This window comes from Mus caroli, chromosome 8 (genome assembly GCF_900094665.2).
Source record: "Mus caroli chromosome 8, CAROLI_EIJ_v1.1, whole genome shotgun sequence".
NCBI lineage: Eukaryota > Metazoa > Chordata > Mammalia > Rodentia > Muridae > Mus > Mus caroli.
In genome coordinates, this window is record NC_034577.1 from 82437542 (window position 1) to 82447649 (window position 10108).

General features: G+C 45.5%; 1 protein-coding gene across 5 annotated transcripts in view; it reads left to right on the top strand.

Annotated features, from left to right (window-relative positions):
- Chd9 (chromodomain helicase DNA binding protein 9) overlaps positions 1-10108 on the top strand; it is a 221387-nt gene that overhangs the window by 72145 nt on the left and 139134 nt on the right. The window contains exon 1 of one of the 5 annotated variants that reach the window (XM_029480613.1): positions 2993-3064. The exons of the other annotated variants lie outside the window; for them this stretch is intronic. The gene's annotated coding sequence lies outside the window, so the exon portion shown is untranslated. Of the gene's footprint in view, positions 1-2992; positions 3065-10108 lie in introns of those variants that run through there. 5 annotated transcript variants of the gene reach the window in all.

The following is a 10108-nucleotide window of genomic DNA, read 5'->3' on the forward strand; positions in this document are numbered from 1 at the left end:
CACACACACACACACACACACACACACACACACACTGTGTCACTGTATGGGCTTCCTGGCAATCTGGATCATGTGTCCATCGCTGTGAGGCATTTTTGCTTTGAGACACTGCTTAGGAATGTAGCTGTTCCTTCTTTTGAGTGGGAAGGGGTTCCTGTATGGGTCCATTTTGACCACTACTTGGCTTTGGACAGTCACAGCCTGATAAGAACGTTTTTTACTAGATTTTGATGTTGTTCGTGAGATGGTTTGTTGCTAACATCAAGAGACCATGTTGTTTCACAATCATCCTCTGCTATATATTTGGGGAGTTCATCCCAGAAATATCACTGACAGTACCACCAGGATTTAGTAAATAGGTGGCCCTAGCTGTGATCTCAGCACTTGGGAGATAAAAGATGAGAAAGACTACAAATTCAAGGCTAGCCTAGCATACATAGCATAGCAAAAACCTGTTTCAAAAAACTAAACCAGAACAAACAAACAAAATCCAGACCAACACCACATTGAAAACCAGTCACTGAATAGCCAAACTAGGTATGAGTAGAACCCATTGAAAAAGTTGTGGGGAGGGTGAACCCCATCAAAAGTTAATACATAAAATCCTGAAACCTTGATAGTTTAGGGCCAGTTAGGTAAACATGATTTCTGACATGCGGTGGCTCTCCAGGTAGGAGAGAAGTGACACCCCTGAGCTGGCTGTCCTGTGACTGCTACACACATGTAAGCTAATGTACACAAGTGTACGCACACAAATATGTGTAGTGAGTTTTTAAAAATTTGAACTTTAAGTTCACATATCATCAAAACACCAAAAAAGTAAATTAAAAAAAAAAAAAAAAAAAAGCAAAACCAAAAAGCCCCAAAAGGAACTTATTTGGTAAAAAGCATTTCAAAGTGTCAGCCTTACTGTGATGGAGACAGAAAAACAGCCATAGGTTTAAGATGAACGGGATCGTGGAGGCTTTTATTACAGGAATAAATTCTACACATTTTTGAGGGCACTCACAGATTGTGAGCACAGTAATGTTGATAATTATTGATGCTCCTTAATCACTAGCTATACATAATTACCAGAAAGCTGTGTTCAAGAGACCATGAGTTTTCCATCAGATCATGGGGAGGAAAGTTGTTTTTTTTCAAGTAGCTGAAAATTTTCATCTATATGGAGTAACTTTTGCAATGCCAGATAAATGGTACTGGCCTTAAATTTGACTCAAATTAAGTTCGCAAAATAGAACACAATACAAATAAGCAATGTAGGGAGTTGAGAGTTCCAAGGGCGTGACTGCGCATCTTAATTCTCCTTCCGTGAGGTTCTCGTTACTAAGTATCCTTTAGAGTAAGCACAGCTGTAATTGTAACCTTTCTGGCACCTTTTTCTCCCAGCTCCATCAGTATCTCAGCTAGGAGAACCATCTACTCTGGAGGTCATGAGTATTCTCTCATTTAAAGAATGAGATTACTTAGGTAGAAGATGTAGCTTCCGGTAGTGCCTGGTTAGCATGGGGAAGACCCTTTAAAATATTGGCTTCCGTGTTGACTAAGTTGGCAAGAGTGCTTGAGGCCCTAGTTTGGCCACCAGAATCCACATGTTGAAAAGACAGAACTGAATTCTGCAAGTTGTTCTCTGACCATCACATATCCCCTCTCCCATAAAGAGATGTATATAACATTTTAATTAAAAAATTAACCAGTTCATCAATGTATACCGCAACCGATTCTGGTTATGTACAAACCAGGTCGACAGTGTTCCTATATGGAACCTCAAATTCAGGAGATTTTGGTCCACTAAAGGATGCATGGCAAGTCTCACCCACACTGGATTTGAAAACAGTAAGCAGCTTTGAACAAACATGGAGAGGTAGGTTTAGCGAAGTTCAAACCTTCAGCATTTTGTCTATCTTGAACCTGAAGAGTGATTGAAAAAAATTAATTAGGTTATAAGGTCAGTTCTGGGTCTGAAAGTAGAGGCTGTTGGAATTTTAGAGCCGGAACGCTTTTAGAAGATCTGTCCAGCCTCTTCGTTTTACAGAAGAGAAGACCAAGGCCCTGGGATACTTTGCGACAATGTAGGTCAGTCAGTTAATTAGTGACAGAAGGAACTCCTGTGTCCCAGCGCCTTCTGAAGACATTGGTTTTCAAGTGCATTCTCAATTCCTGAACCAGCTTAGCACACCTATCATTTATTTATGCAGTCCCTCTTTCGTTTCCCTTCCCCTTTCTAATGGCGACCCGGAACGTGAGCCCTGAACCTGGGGCAGCCTTCCCACTCGAGGCACGCTGTCGCGTAGATCAGGACTCGGTCCCGGCGCCTTTTCCGCAGCAGGTGCTCCGCACCTAGCTTTCTTTAATCGCTGCATCATCGGCGGCGGCCTTCACGGGGCTCCGGGTTTTCACAGCACACCGCGTGTCCCCGGGGACGTGGAGAGCACGGAGGACCTGGTGGGTTAGAGCCACGCCGCTCAGAAGGGCTTCCAGAGCCCGCGGGAGTGACCTCGGCGCCGACCCCGCAAGGCCTCGGGCCGCCGGGGCGTGCCCGCGGGGCCTGACGTGGCGGGGCCTGACGTGGCGGCGGGGGAGCGGGTTCTGCACTGCCCCACGCTCCGGCCAGAGGGCGCCCGGCCCCAGCCCTTCCTCGCCCCGAGGCCGCCCGGGGCTGCGCGTGGAACCGCGCGGACCGCCCCGGAGCAGGGTAGCAACCCCGCCTCCTGCTGCCCTCCGTCGGAGGTCGGGCCAGGCGGAGGGGCGCGGAGCCGCGTGGGTATCCTCCTTTCTTGGGCAGCCCTAGCCGGACCGAGCGACGACCCGAGCTGCACCGGTCACGGCCGCCCCTGTGCGCCCGGGCCAATCAGCGGCGCGGTCACAGATATGCAAATGAGGCGCCGGTTTCTGCGGGAGTGCCGCTCGCAGGGGCTGGTGGGGTCGCGCTGGGGGAGTGAACCGGGCCAATCAGGCGGGTGCGTGGCGCGCGGGGGGGGGGGCGGGCGGGGGCGGCGCCCCTGCTCGCCTCCCTCCTTCGCTCCCGGCCGGGCGCTGACAGGGGGGCCTGGCCGAGCAGCCGGTAAGTGCCGCCGCTCGCCGCTGCCGCCCGCCTCCTCCGGCGTGGGGAGGACACCCGGGGCTCAGCGGGACAGCAAACATTGCTCAACTGGTGGAGACTGGCGGGGGAGGGTCTGGTAGCCCGGTGGTCGCCGGAGGCCGCCCCCGCCCGGCTGGCCGCGCGTGTCAGTGTAAGAGGGCGAGGCGGGGGGCGGCGGGGAGTCTTAGCGGTGGCGGTGAGTACGTGCGCCTCCCCCTACCCGCCCGGGGCCCCGGCTCCCCGCTCTTAAGGGGCGGATGATTGGGGCTAGGGGCCGGGGAGGGGGGCGCTGCCCGCACGTGCAGCCGGGCACACCGGGGCCCGCCCGCCTGTCATGGCTGCAGCGGTGCCCTCGCCCCTAGTCCGGTACCCCGGGTCGGGACCCGGCGCTGCGCCTGTTGCGTGGGCCGGAGGTGAACCCCGGTGGGCCGGGCGCTGCTCCTGGCCTCCCCCAGGGTCGGTCCCCGCCTAGGCGCGGGCTTCCCTCGTCTGGCAGCCTTGTCCCCCCCGCCCGGTGTCTCGCCTCGGTTACTGGTGACAGGGCGTCCCGCGCGAACAGTGGGGTCCCGGGAGCACAGCACGCCCTCAGTACTACCCCGAGCTTTGCCTCTGGGTCCCCTTTACCGCCTTCCCCCACGCCCCGGAGGCCACCTTGAGGGCCTCCGCGTCTGCAGCGGGTCCCCGCCTGCCAGTGCTGCTGCTTTCTCGGAGTCTGTCAGGGTGTGGGACGTGTTGGGTGGTTCCAAGGCTCTCCTCGCGGACATCCATCCCGAAGCCAAGCACGGACCCGGAAAGCCTGTGTGTCTTCCTGGCCTGTCACAGCTGCCAGCTCATAGAGTGATTTGCTTGTTCCTTTTTTGGTTTTGGTTTGCCTGGTAAAAAGGGAAAGCAAAAACTTTTCAGGACAAAGTAGATGTGAATTAAAGTTGTGACACAGTCAAGGTATTAACAGTGCTGCACGGTTACTTTTCTGGGGAGCTTGCTCCTGAACCTAAGGTGACTTTTATCCATTTACCTGATCTTGCCCTATGCAATAAAGTTTATTAATAAAAACCACCATCACACTGGGTTGGAGAGATGGCTCAGAGGTTAAGAGCACTTACTGCTGTGTTGGTACCAGAGTTCAGATCCCAGCACCCAGATCAGGCAGTTCACAGACATGTGTAACTCCAGATCGATGTTGATTTGTGGACACCTGCACATGCAAGTGTACACACACACAAATACATATTTTAAATCTTTTTTAAGTTTTATTTTATGCATATGGGTATTTTGCCGGCACAGACACAGATAGATAGATAGATAGATAGATAGATAGATAGATAGATAGATAGATAGATATGCACGTTCAGCCTTGCCCCCTGTCTGCTGTCTCACTTTGGTTACTTGTGACAGGGCGTCCCGTAAGAGCAGTGGGGTCACTGGAGCACAGCACGCCCTGGAACTGGAGTTACAGACAGTTGTAAGCTGCCATGTGGGTGCTGGGAACCTGGCTCCTCTAGAGGAACAAACAGTACTCCTAACCCCTGAGCCACTAGAATTACTATTGGGAGTTAGTTTTCCAGTTTTGATGCCAATTTTTATGACTTCAGTTCTCTAGTTCTTTGACTTATGATTTGAACAGAAAATAGGGATTGTTTTATGTAATGTTACTCTACCTAAATATAACTGTACAATCGTTTTGAAAGAACCAGGAGGTCTGCAAACACGTGTGTGCATACACAGAACACAAACTTTAGACGATTTCCCATTTGGAGAATCGGACAATGTTTTCAGCTAAAGGATGCTCACAGTGTTTCTCTTGAATTTACAACACTTGAATTTAGATAACCCCTTTTACTAACAACAGGTAGCATAGAGCCTTAGGCTGGATGTTGGATAAACGTTTCATGATATTAACCTATTCCTCTGAGCATCTTAACCTATGTTTTATGTTCCAAAAGACTTCTGTTTCTAATGTGGCTTTAAGAATTCACACTAGCGGGCCAGTGGTGGCGCATGCCTTTAGTCCCAGCACTTGGGAGCCAGAGGCAGGCAGATTTCTGAGTTTGGGGCCAGCCTGGTCTACAAAGTGAGTTCCAGGACAGCCAGGGCTACTCGAAAAAAAAACCAAAAAAACAAAAAAAAAATTAAAATTAAAAAAAAGGAATTCACACTAGCTACAGTGAACAAAACTTTAATTTTTCTCACTGGCTTTAGTAATTCACTGGTTTGTAAGTGGTGGTATAGGTCTGTAATCTTAGCATTGGAAGGCAGAGGCAGCAGGATCCCTGCAGATGAAGTGGGTTCCAGCCTAAGTAGGACTACATAGCAATACCTTGACTCAAAACCAAACAACCCCAAAATTTCCATTAATTTCCAAAGTATTGTCATGTGTCCTTATAGTTTCCTTTGAACTACATACTACGTAACAGGGACATGAAATGCAATAGGGAACGAATTCGGAATTAGCTAATAGTAACTTTATCATACTGGAATAATAAGTATCTAGGGAAAATGGATAGTGTAGTAAAAAGACATGTCGCCCCACACCCCCAACTCTCACACATACCATCCTGTGATTGATTGAGTAGAAGGTGGTGTTATAAAGGCTATTAGAAAATACATTAGGGGGCTGGTGAGATGGCTCAGTGGGTAAGAGCACCCGACTGCTCTTCCGAAGGTCCGGAGTTCAAATCCCAGCAACCACATGGTGGTTCACAACCATCCGTAATGAGATCTGACTCCCTCTTCTGGAGTGTCTGAAGACAGCTACAGTGTACTTACATATAATCAATAAATAAATCTTTAAAAAAAAAAAAAAGAAAATACATTAGAAAATAACAGGGAGCTGGGGTAACAGTAAAATCCCTTTCTTGGAGGACTTGTTGAGGAGAATGAGTTGAGACTGTATCTTAACTAGCTGTGTAACTATAGTTAGGTGTCTTGACTCCTGTCATCTCTAGTTTCTTGGATGCCAGAAGTAGTAGCATAAACAATTAAATCTTAGAACTCAGGTGGTAGAGACAGGTGGATCTCTGAGTTTGAGGCCAGCTTGTTCTACATAGGAGTTCTAGGTCAGCAAGGGATACATGATGAGATCCTATATCAAGAACAAAGAAAAAGCCATTTCCCCTAGCTTTAGAATTTTAGGATTCTGTGTATCTCATGACTTCTGTCATCTGAAAACACACATACACACACACAAACACACACGCAGAGAAAGCATTTAAGAAAACGCAAAGGTTTTAAAACAGATAGTAGTATAGTTGGTTTTCTCACACACAAAAAATTTTTTTTGAAAGAAAACTCTTGTGTCAGTAGGTATGCATCAAGGTAAGAAAGTATTACCTTTAGCTGGGCACGGTGGCGCATGCTTTTAGTCCCAGCACTTGGGAGGCAGAGGCAGGCGGATTTCTGAGTTCGAGGCCAGCTTGATCTACAAAGGGAGTTCCAGGACAGCCAGGGCTACAGAGAAACCCTGTCTCGAAAAACAAAAACAAACAAACAAAAAGAAGTATTACCTTTGATAAAAACTATAGAAAAACATTAAGAATGAAACAACAGAATTTTCACCTTAGAAGTGTCTTGGGTGACTTTTATCTCAACTTTAATGCTCACCAAAACAGGATCTTACTATCTATCTACCTGTCTGTCTGTCTGTCTGTCTGTCTATCTATCTGTCCTAGAACTCTCTAAGTAGACCAGGATGCCTCAAATTCACAGAGATCTGTCTACCTCTGCCTCCCAAGACCTGGAATTAAAGGCATTCGATACTATACCCAGCTTCCACTCTTCATTTAAAGAAATTGAATGCACTGTAATAGAAGTTGTGTCCTGGGTGATGGCGCATACCTGTAATCTCAGTGTTGGGGAGACAGAGACAGGCATACTTCTGAGTCTGAGGCCAGACTGGTCAACAGAACAAGTTTCAGGGCAGCCAGGGCTACACAGAGAAACCCTGTCTCAAAAAGAAAAAGAAACAACTCCCCCCCCCCCAAAAAAACCAAAATATAGCGAATCAATAAATTGGCAATTTGTATGTCCTACCTGTGTATGTGAGTGCAGGTATAAAACTGGGGTTTTCTATATTATCCAAACTAAGTTCAAACCCATGATTTGCTTGAAATAACTGGCAGTAGTGTCGTGTGCCAATTTGCCAGGTCTCCTACAGGTTCTGTGTGTATGTCTGTAGTGCTAGAGATCAGATGGGCCTTTTACATACAACACATGTACTCTACCACTGAACTGTTATTTCCTAACTCAGTCTCCTCTTAATTTTTTCATGTTTTGAGACAGGGTTTCTCTATGTGCTGGAAATTGCCAAGATCCACTTTACCTTTGTCTCATAAGTGCTGGAATTAAAGGTTTATGCTACCAAGCCCAGATAATAAGATACATCTTTAAAAGATACATTTTTATTATTTCATTTGTTACAGAGTCTCAATATGTAATCTTGGCTATGGGGGAAACTCATTATATAGACCAGACAGGTCTTGAACGCTTCTTTCTGCCTCCCAAGTGCTGGGATTAAAGGCACATGATCATGCTCATCATGTGTGTTTAACTTTTAATTTTTACTTGGTGAGTACAAGTGTTTTGCCTATATGTTTGTATGTGCACCATATGGCTGGTTGTGTACCATATGCCTGTGGAGGTCAGAAAGCATCGGATCTCCTAGAACTGGGCTTGTGGGTGATTGTGAGATACAGTGTGTGTGCTGAGACTCCAGGTGCTCTGAAGGGCAGCAAGGGATCCACAGCCATCTCTCTATCCCCTTTAAATGATTTTAGTTTACATGTATGAGGATTTTACCTTTTTGTATATTGGGGTACCATATGTGACATGGTAGCATAGGTGTCTAGAAGAGGGAGTCACATCCCCTGGAACACTGAGCTACCCTGAGGATGCTGGGAGCTGAATCCAAGTCTTCTGGAATTGCTGCAAGTGCTGTTAACTACTAAGCCATCTATCTCTCTAATGCTAAGATTTAAAAAGAAATTTTTTTTTTGTTTTTGTTTTTTGTTTTTTCTTTTTTGTTTTTCCGAGACAGGGTTTCTCTGTGTACCCCTGGCTGTCCTGGAACTCAGTTTGTAGACCAGGCTTGCCTCAAACTCAGAAATCTGCCTGCCTCTGCCTCCCAAGTGCTGGGATTAAAGGCGTGCACTACCACTGTCCGGTGCTAAGATATTTTTTAAAAGGAAAAAAAAAATAGCTGAAGTATTTGATCTAGTGGAGATTTATTTTTTTCAGGTAACATATAATAAGTAAAAGTATATAGATAAGAATATAGAAAACGAGGCAGTTGGTCAGAGTAGAAGTATGTTGATGAGTGTTTGAAAGGTTTAAAAGACAGAAATTGAAGAAGAAAGTTATGAACATTTTACAGAAAGATTTGAACCCTTTAAAGTTTATAAATTATAGCCTCAACACAGAAGATAGATTACTTACATGATACAGGATTTAGCCTTTTTACACCAACTTCACCAATGAGAGCTGCTGGTTAACTATCTTTATAACTATTTTTGAGAACTTGGTACCTCTGCTTACTTCCTTAACTGGGGAGGACAGAAGGTGGCTTCATGTTATAGCTTCCACCTCTTGGCACTTAACCTGTATTGAATACTCAGGTTTGAATCTACCTTATAAACAGCATCATCTCTTGTTATTGTGACTCTTGAGACTTTTCCTTCCTATTATACATCCTCATTCTACAAGTCTGTTTCACTTGTTAGATGCACCACGCATGACCTCTTGACTTTGTGGTAGCTGTAAGTTTTCAGGAACGTTTTTGTTCCTCCTTTTTAGAAACAAATGGACCCATTGGCACTGGGAGAAAGGGAGAATGGGGAGCTACTGCTGTAGTCTGTCCTTTCCATGCCAGTGGATTTGTGTCCACTCACTCATGCAGCAGGTTAATTGTTCTCCCTTAATCCACCGAATTATCACATTAAGCAATAATATACAAAGTGACTCTTGCCTTCATGAGACCTACAGTCTAATAGTGGTACATCATTGTAAAATGAAAATTGTTTTGGTGAACCCAGTGAAGAAAAACATTGTTATGAGGCACAGTTATAAAGGATCTTAGCGTCTGTAGTTATAGAGTGTTCCAGGTAGTGGCATTTAACTTAAGCCATTAAAAATAAGGAGCCAGAAGGATAAAAGAGAAGAAACTTTCTATGAGAAGGAAAAATGTGCTTCAAGACTATGAGAAAAGAAATTCATTAATTTTTTTTCTTTTCTTTAAATACTGTTTTGGAGCCAGGTGTGGTAGCATATTCCTGTAATCCCAGAGTTTGGGATGTGGGGACAGGAAGATCCAGAATTCGTGGCTAGTTTTGACTCCATAGAAAGTTTGAGACCAGCCTGGGATACTACATACGTGAGACCTTATTTTAGAAAGCCACTCTGAAAATGTGTTTGTTGGAGGAAGGCAGTAATGAAAGCAATGACATTATGTGACTGTAGTTGCTGAAGTGAAGCATGGTGGTGGCTGCTACTGTGGTAGCCGCTGTAAAGATGCTGTAAAGTGTGTCCTTTACTGATGCATGTGTTTGAGAGAAACGGAACAGCTGATGAGCTTTGGGGTGGGGTGGGGTGGGGTGGGGCGGGAAGCTTCTTGATGTTAGGAAAGGCATCAACAATCATTTCATTGTCGATTTCTGGCTTAAGGAACAAGATGATGGTGTATGTATTGCTGAGATGATGATGATGAGTGGAAAAAAGGGTTTTGCCAGAAATCGAGTTTCGAACATCATCTGCAGACCAGTGCTTCAGAAGGTTGAGTCTGCCTTTATGTGAATGGCAGGTGCATAGGGATAGGTCTAATGTATGTGTGAAAGTGCAGTAAGAGCCCATAAAGGGTTGGTTTTTATTTATTTATTTATTTATTTTTTTTGGTTTTTTTTTTTTTTTTTTTTTTTTTTTTTTTTTTTTTTTTTTTTTTTTTTTTTTGAGATTTGTATATCAAGACAGTCTTATCTGACTGGCCTGGAACTCATTATGTAGACCAGACTGACCTTGAATCCACTGTTTTAGCTTCTT